Below are 14,352 nucleotides of genomic sequence, written 5' to 3' on the forward strand. Positions count from 1 at the left end.
GAAAAACTGTAAGATCATGAATCTCGTGATAATAATGCGATTGAGGAAGACCGACAGGAGGCGCAACACAGACCACTAGTCAAAAGACAGACCCAGCAAGCGTAAAACTATTCCATAAAAATGCATTACACGGAAAATAACGACAATGGCACTTCACATAACATGGATTATTGCTAAACAGTCAAATCTAGCGTGGAAGATGCCCTTCTCTCCTACCGAGCAGCACAGTTGAGTTCAGTGATGGACATCAGTCGCCAGGGGAGGGCACTGCGAGTTTGACAGGTCTAGAAGTGTGACGTAACTGGAAGACAAACAACAGTTTATTAACTCAATTTACTAATGATGTGCAGGCATCCCAACTTCGCCAGCCAAATTTAAATAACTTCAGGGGTTTTGTTGATGGCGCACGTCAAGGTCTCCTTATAACCTTCGTCTCAATTCAATTAGATGGTTTCCCTCTCTTTAACAGCTCCAGTGCTCGTCACAGCAACAACGAGATGTTAGTAGATGATCTGGTCTGGGCTTTGTTCAAGCGCCACTGGCAGCACACCCTGACCTACTGGAGTGTGTTCTTTAGTTTCGGGCTGTGTATTGCGTTCCTGGGGCCGACGATCCTGGACCTGAGGTGTCAGACCCAGTCCACTCTGCAGGAGATCACCTGGGTCTTCTTCGCCCAACAGCTCTCCCTCTTGCTGGGGAGCGCCCTGGAAGGACTCTTCAAGAAGACGTGTGTGTCAGATGTCTGGCTACTGGTGTGGCCAATGTGTACCAGCCAGGGTTGGAGTAAATTTAGTTTCAAGTGATTTTGAAACTATAACCTGGGATTTGTTTTTCAGCAACAGCAATTAACAGCAGTCCCTCCACTAGTTTTGGTGTGCAGCAGAGGGATTGGCAACACTTTTTATATTGTGGTTTATGATATAGGGTAAGACAGTTGTGCTAAACTCTTGGTTTCCATCCAACATTTCTATGAGTGTAAAGTACCTACCTGGTCTCAGAGCATTTCATGTTATTCTGTACGTGAATCGAGACACTCCATTTAGTATGATACATTATCTTACGTTTGGTATCGTTACATAAAACAGATGGTTACTTAAGGTAAAATCTAAAGTAGGGTGGTTGGGTAGGTGTATAACATGAAGGTCTAGCAACCCAAAGGTAGCGAGTTCTAATCTCACCACGGATCATTTTAGCTAATTCGCAACTTTCCAACTACTTGCTACTTTACATCTACTTAGCATGTTAGCTAACCCATTTCCTAACCCGAACCTTCACCCTTTAGCTAACCCTTCACCTAACGCTAACCTCAACCCTTTTACCTAACCTTTCCCCTAACCTAAACCTAACTCCTAACCGCTAGCCTAGCTAACATTAGCCACCTGGCTAGAATTCATAATAAATCATACATTTTGCAAATTCGTAACATATTGTATGTTTCGCATATTCGTAACATATAAAACTAATTGTAATTCATAACATATCATATGAAATGGGTGATGGACAGCCACAAATTAATACGCAGCATACGAAATGGAGTGTCTCAGATATAAGTACCGAATAATACGAAATGCTCGGGGAACAGGTTGTGCAACCAACCACAAGTCTGATAAAAAGAAATGTCATGACAGGCCTGATGGAAACAGTGACTTTTTCTGTAAACTTTCCAAATGTCGACAAAACAAAATACACTAGACAAGGTCCTGGGATTTTTTTGTTTCTGTATTATGAATTATGCAAGAAATCATCATGAAAACTCCTTTATGCGCAAATATTGATATAATATCCATCATATCGAAATAGACTTGGAGTCATAATATGGTGTGTGGTCCTCCCTCTACGACTCGGGAAACCATGAAGTTTATTAGGCTACAGATGAAATAAGTTATGATGAACTAAACAGGATGGTGATCTTGACGCTCCTTTCCAATAAATATCAAGGGTCTTATTCTGGTGACATGATTGTCGATGCCTGACTGCCGTTTGACAAATACAAATATTCTGGCTCTTATCCACAATAATCATCATATTGACTAGCCTACCCGCACTGTATCTGCAAGCTGTTGGCTAGAGCGCACTTTCCAAGACCAGAGAAGGCACATTTTCTATTTATTTGTGACAACTATCGGTAGAGTTAAAAATGCGATGGAAACACAACTTAAGCGAAAATGTACATTTTGTGTCCACTATGCCATCACTCACTGATTTTTATCCGCAACAAGTCAGTATGGTGGAAACACACCACAGAAAAATGTGCATATAAATATGTTGAATTGTTTTATGTTGAATAAATGACTGTGAAAATGTATTTTTCAGAATCTAGGCATACTCCATATTTGAGAGAACACTATAAGGAGTATAATGACACCAACATGTCATGTACAGTTGTGGCCAAAAGTTTTGAGAATGACACAAATATTAATTTTCACTAAGTTTGCTGCTTCAGTGTCTTTAGATATTTTTGTCAGATGTTAATATGGATAATGAAGTATAATTACAAGCATTTCATAAGTGTCAAAGGCTTTTATTGACAATTACATGAAGTTGATGCAAAGAGACAATATTTGCAGTATTGACCCTTCTTTTTCAAGACCTCTGCAATCCACCCTGGCATGCTGTCAATTAACTTCTGGGCCACATCTGACTGATGGCAGCCCATTCTTGCATAATCAATGCGTGGAGTTTGTCAGAATTTGTGGGTTTTTGTTTGTCCACCCGCCTCTTGAGGATTGACCACAAGTTCTCAATGGGATTAAGTCGCTCTGGATAAGAGCGTCTGCTAAATGACTTAAATGTAAATGTAAAATTAAGGTCTGGGGAGTTTCCTGGCCATGAACCCAAAATATCGATGTTTTGTTCCCCGAGCCACTTGGTTATCACTTTTGCCTAATGGCAAGGTGTTGGAAAAGGCATTGTTCATCACCAAACTGTTCCTGGATGGTTGGGAGAAGTTGCTCTCGGAGGATGTGTTGGTACCATTCTTTATTCATGGCTGTGTTCTTAGGCAAAATTGTGAGTGAGCCCACTGCCTTGGCTGAGAAGCAACCCCACACATGAATGGTCTCAGGATGCTTTACTGTTGGCATGACACAGGACTGATGGTAGCGCTCACCTTGTTTTCTCTGGACAAGCTTTTTTCCGGATGCCCCAAACAATCGGAAAGGGGATTCATCAGAGAAAAGAGACTCCAAGCACCACCCTCCTTTTGAGGCTTCCAGTCTGTTATTTGAACTCAATCAGCATGACAGAGTGATCTCCAGCCTTGTCCTCGTCAACACTCACACCTGTGTTAACGAGAGAATCACTGACATGATGTCAGCTGGTCCTTTTGTGGCAGGGCTGAAATGCAGTGGAAGTTGTTTAAACTCTTTCCTACCAATGACGTTCCTATATGAGAATTACCAGAGCAATCTGAGATGCCCCCAAAAATTCTGCTGGCTTGGAATTGCCCAAGTCAAGAATTTACAATTATACCACAGACTTGATAGACCAGCCAAGGCTTAAAGTGCTTTGCTTTTGTTTAAAAGTGTGATAGTCCTTGGCACAAATTGAGTGCTCTGTTGGTTCTTGCATTAGGGAAAGCGCTGACTGGATGGCATTGGGGTGTATTTAGTGTTCAGGATATGGGAGGGGTTGCCAAGATGCTAACAATGCCTTGTGGAGGCTGAGTGTGAATTTGTCTCTGTGATGCTCATGAATTGGGAAGCTGAGTATTTTGCTTCTGTCACCACCCCAGAACATAACAAATGACTGCACTCTAAGAACTGCCAATATTGTTCCCATACCAATAAAGTTTGTTTGAACCAAATCTGTCTGTCTATCCTTGTGTGACATTCACAGATCTCCAGTCCAATCGTTCTGCTCTAATACGTTTTCTGAGTTAGTGCCACTGCCACATGACTGGGGTTTAATTACACATACACCTGTATCAGAGCTGAGCACTGAAGAGAAAACATAAAAACAGAGGGAGTGAGGGAGAAGGGGAGTAGAGAGAAACAGGAAGGGAGAGAGAGTGAGCGATGGGAAGAGAGCGATTGAGAGGTAGTGAGAGAGAGAAAAAGAGATGTAACATATTCTGGTGTTGGGGGGGAGAGAGGAAAAAGAGAGATGTACATATTCTGGTGTTAACTGCAACTTGCTGTGTTTATTAGGGACCCAGTCTAATGGAATGTTAGTTCTCAAACCAGCTCACAGAGCGAGAGAGTGGAAAGTTGGCAGGGCAGAGGTGGAGATAAGGCGGGGCTTGCTGTACACTAGGTGCCTCAGGGGGTCTGAAACTCTGACAAACAGGGTAAATACGAGCGTAGCATTTATCAGTGGGGATTGGGTAAAGGTGATATTCCTGCTACAGTACTGCCCACGCTAGTAGAGCTGGAGAAACAGCCACTCAGCTACCCTACCTCTAGCCCTGGGTTAAGGCCAGAGAGGGAGAGCTAAGCAGGCCTGGGCACAGTCACTTCCTGGATGGGAGACCAGATGTGACTAGAAGTGGAGAGAGAGAGGGCCAGCAAGGGGGCTCAATTACCTTGTCGGAACTTTACTTTCATTAATCTGATGACTGTTTATTTATTTAATCCACTAACTATGTTTAATTGTTACCCAATTCTTTTTTTAATTTTAATTTTTTATTATTATTTTTTAAACATTTTTATTAATGATGTAACAATTAACTCATTAGGAATTTGGGGCACCACGGAAGAGGTTGTTTAAAGAGTTACCATCTCCCGAATTAAATTCTATAAGGTCTTTACCTATAACAGCTATAAAACAGTCAATAGTTCCCCACTGACCATTCACTTTTTTGAACGTGTTAGAGTTTTGGCGGGAAACAGTCTGTTAACCTCTCTAGGCTAGGCGGGACGAATTCGTCCCACCTACGTAACAGCCACTGCTATCCTGTGGCGCGATTTTCAAAACCTTAAAAATCCTATTACTTCAATTTCTCAAACATATGACTATTTTACAGCCATTTAAAGACAAGACTCTCGTTAATCTAACCACACTGTCCGATTTCAAAAAGGCTTTACAACGAAAGCAAAACATTAGATTATGTCAGCAGAGTACCAAGCCAGAAATAATCAGACACCCATTTTTCAAGCCAGCATATAATGTCACCAAAACCCAGAAGACAGCTAAATGCAGCACTCACCTTTGATGATCTTCATCAGATGACAACCCTAGGACATTATGTTATACAATACATGCATGTTTTGTTCAATCAAGTTCATATTTATATCAAAAACCAGCTTTTTACATTAGCATGTGACGTTCAGAACTAGCATACCCCCGCAAACTTCCGGGGAATTCGCTAACATTTGACTAAATTACTCACGATAAACGTTCACAAAAAGCATAACAATTATTTTAAGAATTATAGATACAGACCTCCTCTATGCACTCGATATGTCCGATTTTAAAATAGCTTTTTGGTGAAAGCACATTTTGCAATATTCTAAGTACATAGCCCAGGCATCACGGGCTCGCTATTTAGACACCCGGCAAGTTTAGCACTCACCATAATCATATTTACTATTATAAAAGTTTCATTACCTTTTGTTGTCTTCGTCAGAATACACACCCAGGACTGCTACTTCAATAACAAATGTTGGTTTGGTCCAAAATAATCCATCGTTATATCCGAATAGCGGCGTTTTGTTCGATGCGTTCCAGACACTATCCGAAATAGTAAAGAAGTGTCACGCGCATGGCGCAATTCGTGACAATAAAATTCTAAGTATTCCATTACCGTACTTCGAAGCATGTCAACCGCTGTTTAAAATCAATTTTTACGACATTTTTCTCGTAGAAAAGCGATAATATTCCGACAGGGAATCTCCTTTTCGGCAAACAGAGGAAAAAATCCCAAAGGCGGGGGCGGTCGGGGTCACGCGCATAAGCCAGTGTCCCTTGATCGACCACTTGAGAAAGGCGATAATGTGTTTCAGCCTGGGGCTGGAATGACGACATTCTGTTTTTTCCCGGGCTCTGAGCGCCTATGGACGACGTGGGAAGTGTCACGTTAGAGCAGAGATCCTTAGTAAATGATAGAGATGGAAAAGAAGTTCAACAAATGGTCAGACAGGCCACTTCCTGTAAAGGAATCTCTCAGGTTTTGACCTGCCATTTGAGTTCTGTTATACTCACAGACACCATTCAAACAGTTTTAGAACATTTAGGGTGTTTTCTATCCATATGTAATAAGTATATGCATATTCTAGTTACTGGGTAGGAGTGGAAACCAGATTAAATCGGGTATGTTTTTTATCCAGCCGTGTCAATACTGCCCCCTAGCCCTAACAGGTTAACAAAGGACATTCCTTTCACCAATACTGGAGGGGAAAAGAGAATCCTCTTCTACTTAAACTTACAACAGGGCGTGAGGTGTCAAAACCCCCACACCAGTTCCCTCCTCCCTTCTCCTGTGGGTAAGAGAAGGTCTGGTTACTGTCAGCCATTGCCAAGCTGATCTGGCCCAGTCTGATCCTCACAGGACAGTCATGACAAACTTAAACAGAGGGAGCTATAAATTATTAACTGTTTTAATTTCTCTTTCCCAAAGCCACTGTTACCCTGTTACCCAAAAGAGTGCTCTAATATCTCTCTCCCCTTCTCGACCTCCTCTTCCCAGGCTCCGCTGCGCCCTCTCTGCTCTCTTCATCTCTAGTCTTGTCATCTCTGTGGTTTTTGCCATAATCCCACTATGCCACCATGTGCTGATGCTTGCCGTTGCCATGGCAATATCTGGCATGGCGATGGGGGTGATTGACACCATTGCCAACCAGCAGCTGGTGAAACTCTACCAGAAAGATTCAGCAGTGTTCCTACAGGTCAGAGAGGGGGAGGGGGGATGGAGGGGAGGAGAAAGTGAGAGGGGGAGGGGGTATTTTAATCACAAATTGCACCATAATGATTCTCCCCTCCTATCTCCTCCTCAGGTCCTACAATTCTTCATAGGGCTGGGTGTGTTGGTGAGTCCCCTGGTAGCAGACCCTTTCCTGTCTGAAGGGAGTTGTGTTCTGGGGGGGGAAACATGACAGCCAACTCCTCCACTGACCTCCATCACCTTCGCAGCTCCCTGGCAGGCAAAGGGACAACCCCACTGCACAATGTATCCCACCACTACCATCTCCACACACAGGGCATCATCATCACCACCAACATCTCCTACGCATTCTGGATCATGTCTTTTTATTGATGTAAGTGTATAAGCACTTTGTTAGCAGTTAGAATGTTGTTGTAGCTGTGGTTGATACAGTAGCTGCAGGTTAGCAGTAGTGGCTGGTTGATTTGAATAACAAAACAAAGGGAGATTGTACCGCGGGGAAAGCTTCCTATAGATCACTGCGATAGATGGCTCTTTTAAATAGACAATAACCAGCGAGTCACAGAGCTTTTTTTATTTAATATTTTCAATTGTGTATGTTCTTTCTCTAGCTGCCTGTAGCTGTAGCAGTGTATTTGTTGATGTACCGTGAGCGGCTGTTTCCCTGCTCCAACCAAAGCCCTCGTCTGCTGGACAAGGAGAAGAACCAACAGGACCACAACATCCAGGGTAAGACACCTCTCACCCAACCCAGGGGTAAGTCTAACAATACTTCCCTCACCCAACCCAGGGGTAAGTCTAACAATACTCCCCTCACCCAACCCAGGGGTAAGTCTAACAATACTCCCTTCACCCAACCCAGGGGTAAGTCTAACAATACTCCCTTCACCCAACCCAGGGGTAAGTCTAACAATACTCCCCTCACCCAACCCAGGGGTAAGTCTAACAATACTCCCCTCACCCAACCCAGGGGTAAGTCTAACAATACTCCCCTCACCCAACCCAGGGGTAAGTCTAACAATACTCCCTTCACCCAACCCAGGGGTAAGTCTAACAATACTCCCCTCACCCAACCCAGGGGTAAGTCTAACAATACTCCCTCACCCAACCCAGGGGTAAGTCTAACAATACTCCCCTCACACCACCACAGGGTAAGACACCTCACACATTCACCCAACCCAATGTAAGACCCCCCCCCCCCCTTAAATATCCACAACAGCTACCAGGGTAGAACCCCATAGACACTACAGCCCCAACTCCAAATGTCTCACCAACTAAAACATGGCTAGTGCTGGGCTGGAATAAAAGCCTGAACACTCTGTAGCTGTCCGGGCCTGAGGTTGAAGAACCCTGAACTAAACATGTCATTCTGTACTATAAATCCAGGTCACGGGGGTTTGCTTGGCTGCTATAACTATGATAATATGAAGGATTGCCCCGCCTCTTACTTCCTCTACATTCTGGGTGGAGCCGTGCTCTTCATCACCGACCGCATCATTGTGAGACTGAACTTTGCCACACACACACACGACTGCTCACTGTCAAACTACTAATTCATGTTTGTTTAACCCAGGGTTTCTACACAGGATTCATTTATACCTACGCAGCCTCCTCCCCTCTCTCTGCCACACAAGATGGCTGGCTATTTGACCAGTGTGTTCTGGGCATCTGTCACCGCGGGCAGACTGGCATCTATATATCTGTCATACAGATAAACACAACAATGACTAATCAATGTCAGCCTGGTACAGACACACTTCTGTTTTTGTAAACTAGTAGTGTGTGAGTGTTGAAGTGAGAAGTGAAACGGCTTTATATGATGCGTCTGAGAAAGACATTATTGGAGAGATGATCAGATATTTGAGATTGGTGTATATTTTAAAACAGTCAGGTGGTTACATAGAGGTTTTTATTGCACACACGTACAACACACACACATACAATGTGAAAAGCACGAAACCCAGTTTGAATTCAAATAAAGTCATAAATAAATGCAGTAGAATGTTATTCAAAGTCCAGGTATGCTACAGCAAAAACAAGCATTTAGAGGTAGATTACACATGGTAAATATTCTGATGTCCTCCTTACAACTGTATTTAGAGAGAAGGGCATGAACATATGATAACCAAAGTAAATATCCGTACCTCTCTCCTGCCCTTCCCTCTATTTCAAGTGGGGGTGATAGTGGTGCAGTGTCTGCTGTTGATCCTGTACTCCAGCCATGTGTTCATCTTTATGGGGATGTGTGTGTTAGGCCTCTTCATCAGCAGTGTGTTCCCCTGCATGGTGGCCCTCACAGAAGATATGGTCAACTATAAAGGTACACACACAGTAAGAATGTTTGTATTTGAGATTATATAGATAGTCTCCTCTCCCTGCCTCAGGTTGTGTCAATACAGTCCTGGTGACCAGTGCTGGTACAGGAGAGATGGTTCTGCAGCTTCTCACAGGACAGGTAAGGAACACAGGAGGGTGTGTGTGTGACTGCTTTTTATGAATAGACTGTGTATACCAGGGATCATCGACTAGATTCCGTCACGGGATGATTCTTTATTGAGCGGATGGTCGGGGGGCCAGAACATAATGACAAATAATTTGTAGATTGCAAATTGACCGCAAGAAGCCCAAACAGATATAATATTTTACTAAAACAATATTTTCAAACGTTTCTTACATTTTGAATACAATCACTTGTTTCTCTATTAGGTGTGGGAATACTTAGGAACAGGTTTCCAAAATTAAAATCACTCAGAGCTGATTTCCTGTTGGTTTTAGTCTTTTATGTTCAATAATAATTGAAATCTTGGGGGCCAAATACAACCACATGCAGGCCAAATTTGGCCCGCGGGCCGCTAGTTGGGGAACCCTGGTGTACACTGTAGTTGTAATGTGTTTCTCTCTTCAGTTGATCCACAGTAAAGGCAGTCATAGTTTCCTGTTGGTTAGTATGATCTCATCCTGCATCGGATTCACTGTGTTCCTCGGCCTACTAGCAGGTACACACACACACACACACAGGTTATGAGGAAATTATTTTTGTAAACTAAAACGGTCTCATGTATTTCTCTCTACAGCCAAAGGTGCTAGTAAGGAAATCGCCATGACAGAGAAGCCTTCAAGCGAGTGATGGAGGCCGTGAGGATGAAACAAGGGACAGAGAGATGAAGACTGATAATTGTATTTTTAAAAGACAGAGTAAAGGGAAACACAGCAATGACCCAACTTTTTAAAATGCCTGGAGGACAGGCAGCAACCACTGGAATTGATCCAGACTTTCTCCTCCTCTCGTCAACACCCAGAGACAGTCAAGTTCAACCCAAAGACAATCCCTTCTTACCCAGTATCCACCCTCAGATCAAACACAAACTCAGACGGTTGATTCAGATTTAGCTGGCTTTAGATACTTACAATAGTCTATGCACCCAGAAATCAGCTGTTTGGAATTATGAATTTAACATTTATTTTTGTATGTTAGAACTGGGAAATGTTTGACAGTAGCTGTCTGAATGACTGTGGCATTCATAAACTAGGAGTTGGAGAGTAGATGTTAACTTTGCTTGTTTGTGTATTGACAAATCAGTGCTTGTTCATGTCTTTGTCTTTCTAAATGCTGTCTGACCATGACACAGTGTAAAGCCATGAACATGCTGAGACCAAAGCCTCCTCCATTGACATGCTGCTTCTATAAACTCACGTCAGCTGGTATCCTGCTGGATCCTTGACTGCTCCCAGTGTCTTATAAAGAGCTTTAATGTAGACAATGACCTGTGTGACTCAGGTGGAGCAATGACATGAGGACAGATGGTGTTGCTCTGTGAGCAAGGTGTGGGGGTTATTCCTCATCGCTAGATAAAAAGTGAATTTTTTGGCTGAACTCCGTCAGGGTCTCAATTTACTGTTGAGTTAGATTAGTAAAATGAATACACAAGGTGCAATTTTGAAATATAGTTGTGCATCAGCGTTTTCTCTTATGTCAGTCACTCAATTAGCCAACCAAATCTTGCTTAGGGCCCCCAAAAGGCTAGGGCAGGCCCTGTTACCTCAAACACTTGTGTCACGGACCCAGCCCGTGTTGACTTGTGAGAAGCTTAGTTTTCCAGGGCTAAGGAAACACAGACAAGGCGACTAGAGATATTTGTTTTATTTTAGTGTCTCACATTATAAACGCTTCCTACTTCTCAAACATACACACACGGCTGCACCACTCCAAGATAAGTAGCATGTAAACCTGTAAAAAGCATGTTGAACTAAAACAATTTACAGAAGTGAACAAAACAAGAACAAAAGTGTAGAAGCAAACGGTCAGTTTGTCATTTAACCTATAAAAGGAAGGGGAGGGACAATGACCCAAAACACACCTCCAGGCTGTGTAAGGGCTATTTGACCAAGAGGGAGAGTGATGGAGTGCTGCATCAGATGACCCGGCGTCCACAATCCCCCGACCTCAACCCAATTGAGATGGTTTTGCATGAGTTGGACTGTAGAGTGAAAGAAAAGCAGCCAACAAGTGCTCAGTATATGTGGGAAATCCTTCAAGACTGTTGGAAAAGCATTCCAGGTGACTACCTCATGAAGCTGGTTGAGAGAATGCGAAGAGTGTGCAAAGCTGTCATCAAGGCAAAGCGTGGCTACTTTGAAGAATCTTAAATATAAAATATTTTTATTTGCTTACCACTTTTTGGGTTACTACATGATTCCATATGTGTTATTTCATAGTTTTGATGTCTTCACTATTATTCTACAAATGCGTCTCTGTGTAAAGTGGATTTCGAGTTTTTTTCCCTCTAGTTGCACACTGGTAGAAATGAGGTCAAACAGATTTCAGTTTTCCTGCATTAACATCCCTTTTATTATTTGCTTATGGCCATATACAGCTCGTTGTGTGCAGTCTTAGTGCCAGCATCGGTATGTGTTGGTAAATAGACAGTTACAAAAAATATAGATGAAAACTCTCTTGGGAAATAGTGTTGTCTACTGCCTTTAATGAGGTACTCTAGCTCAAGCGAGCAAAACCTTGAGACTTCCCTAATATTAGAGAAAGTCAGATTATCACTCGTCATGTATCCCGCTCGCCGGCCTCTTCTTACTAATGATGGGGATTTGGGCCTGGTCCGGGAAGAGCAGTATGTTCTTTGCATCTGACTCATTGAAGAAAAAATCCTTGTCCAGATTGAGGTGAGTACTTGCTGTTCTGATGTCCAGAAGATATTTTTGGTCATAGGCAACAATGGCAGAAAACATTATGTACAAAAAGAGTTAAAATCAATGTGAAAAAACACAAAATACCACACTTAGTCAGGAGCCTGTAAAATGACAGCTATCCCCTCCAGCGTTAATATTGTTGACATACAGCATGTCATCAGTTTTTTGTTCCGTTTTACCTAGGCAAGTCAGTTAAGAAAAAATTATTATTTTCAATGACAGCCTAGGAACAGTGGGTTAACTGCCTTGTTCAGGGGCAGAACGACAGATTCTGTACCTTGTCAGCTCAGGGATTCGATCTTGCAACCTTTTGGTTACTAGTCCAACGCTCTAACCACCAGGCTACGCTGCTGCCCCAATGTTCTAAAAAGAGTGCCCCAAAGGACACTATTAAGGCCTAACCTATTTGCAAGACAACCACCGGTTGGATCTGGATCTGACAATTAATCTTGATGGTTGTACAGTCGTCTCAAATAAAACTGTAAAGGAACATGGCGTTACTCTGGACCCTGATCTCTCTTTTGACGAACACGTCAAGACTGTTTCAAGGACAGCTTTTTTCCATCTACATAACATTGCAAAAATGAGTAACTTTCTGTCTAAAAATGATGCAGAAAAAATAATACCATGCTTTTGTCACTTCTAGATTAGACTACTGCAATGCTCTACATTCTGACTACCCGGATAAAGCCCAAAATAAACTTCAGTTAGTGCTAAACACGGCTGCTAGAATCTTGACTAGAACCCAAAAATGTGATCATATTTCTCCAGTGCTAGCTTCCTGTTGAGGCTAGGGCTGATATCAAGGTTTTACTGCTAACCTACAAAACATGATATGGGCTTGCTCCTATCTATCTTTCCAATTTGGTCCTGCCGTACATACCTACACGTACGCTATGGTCACGACGCAGGCTTCCTTATTGTCCCTAGAATTTCTAAGCAAACAGCTGGAGGCAGGGCTTTCTCCTATAGAGCTCCATTTTTATGGAATGGTCTGCCTATCCATGTGAGAGACGCAGACTCTGTCTCGACCTTTAAGTCTTTATTGAAGACTTATCTCTTCAGTAGGTCCTATGATTGAGTGTAGTCTGGCCTAGGGGTGTGAAGGTGAACGGAAAGGCACTGGCGCGACGAACCATCCTTGCTGTCTCTGCCTGGCCGGTTCCCCTCTCTCCACTGGGATTCTCTGCCTCTAACCCTATTACGGGGGCTGAGTCACTGGCTTACTGTTGCTCTTCCATTCCGTCCCTAGGAGGGGTGCGTCACTTGAGTGGGTTGAGTCTCTGACGTGATCTTCCTGTCCGGGTTGGCGCCTCTCTCTCTCTTTCCCTTATCTCGGAGGATCTTAGCCCTAGGACCATGCCTCAGGACTACCTGGCCTGATGACTCCTTGCTGTCCCCAGTCCACCTGGTCATGCTGCTGCTCCAGTTTCAACTGTTCTGCCTGCGACTATGGATCCCTGACCTGTTCACAGGACCTGCTACCTTGTCCCGGTCCTTTCTCTACCGCACCTGCAGTCTCAAACTCTGAATGATCGGCTATGAAAAGCCAACTGACATTTACTCCTGAGGTGCTGACCTGTTGCACCCTCTACAATTACTGTGATTATTATTATTTGACCCTGCTGGTCATCTATGAACATTTGAACATCTTGGCCATGTACTGTTATAATTTCTACCTGGCACAGCCAGAAGAGGACTGGCCACCCCTTAGAGCCTGGTTCCTCTCTAGGTTTCTTCCTGGGTTCCTGCCTTTCCAGGGAGTTTTTCCTAGCCACCGTGCTTCTACATATGCATTGCTTGCTGTTTGGGGTTTTAGGCTGGGTTTCTGTATAGCACTTTGTGACATCAGCTGATGTAAAAAGGGATTTATAAATACATTTGATTGAACAAAAAAACACCAACAAACAAAATCCCCAACAAAACCCATAAACAATAACCCCTAAACAATAAGGGAGGGAAGGGAGGGTGGCTGCCGTCAACGACGGCACTGTGCTACACCCTCCCTCCCCAACCCACCTATCCTGGAGGTGGCTCAGGTGCAGGACGTGGACCTTGCTCCACCCTCGGCGTCGCCCACGTCGGTGGCGCCGATAGCTGCGCCAGGCAGACGGGCCCCTCGGGCTGGGCCGGAGGACAGGAGGGCCCCTCGGGCTGGGCCGGAGGACAGGAGGGCCTCTCGGGCTGGGCCGGAGGACAGTATGGCCACTCCGCAGCTGGGCGGAGGGGGCAGCCCTTTGACTGGCGGCAGCTCCGGCAGTTGACGCGGGCAGCGCTGTTGACTGGCGGCAGCTCCGGCGACTGTTGACTGGCGGGCAGCTCCGACGACT

General features: G+C 43.9%; 1 pseudogene; it reads left to right on the plus strand.

The window, feature by feature from the left end:
* The first annotated feature begins 497 nt into the window (after nucleotides 1-497).
* On the plus strand, nucleotides 498-9,947 carry LOC106583059 (major facilitator superfamily domain-containing protein 4A-like; annotated as a pseudogene).
* Nucleotides 9,948-14,352: the final 4,405 nt, after the last annotated feature.

The sequence above is a fragment of the Salmo salar genome, chromosome ssa22 (genome assembly GCF_905237065.1).
Source record: "Salmo salar chromosome ssa22, Ssal_v3.1, whole genome shotgun sequence".
NCBI lineage: Eukaryota > Metazoa > Chordata > Actinopteri > Salmoniformes > Salmonidae > Salmo > Salmo salar.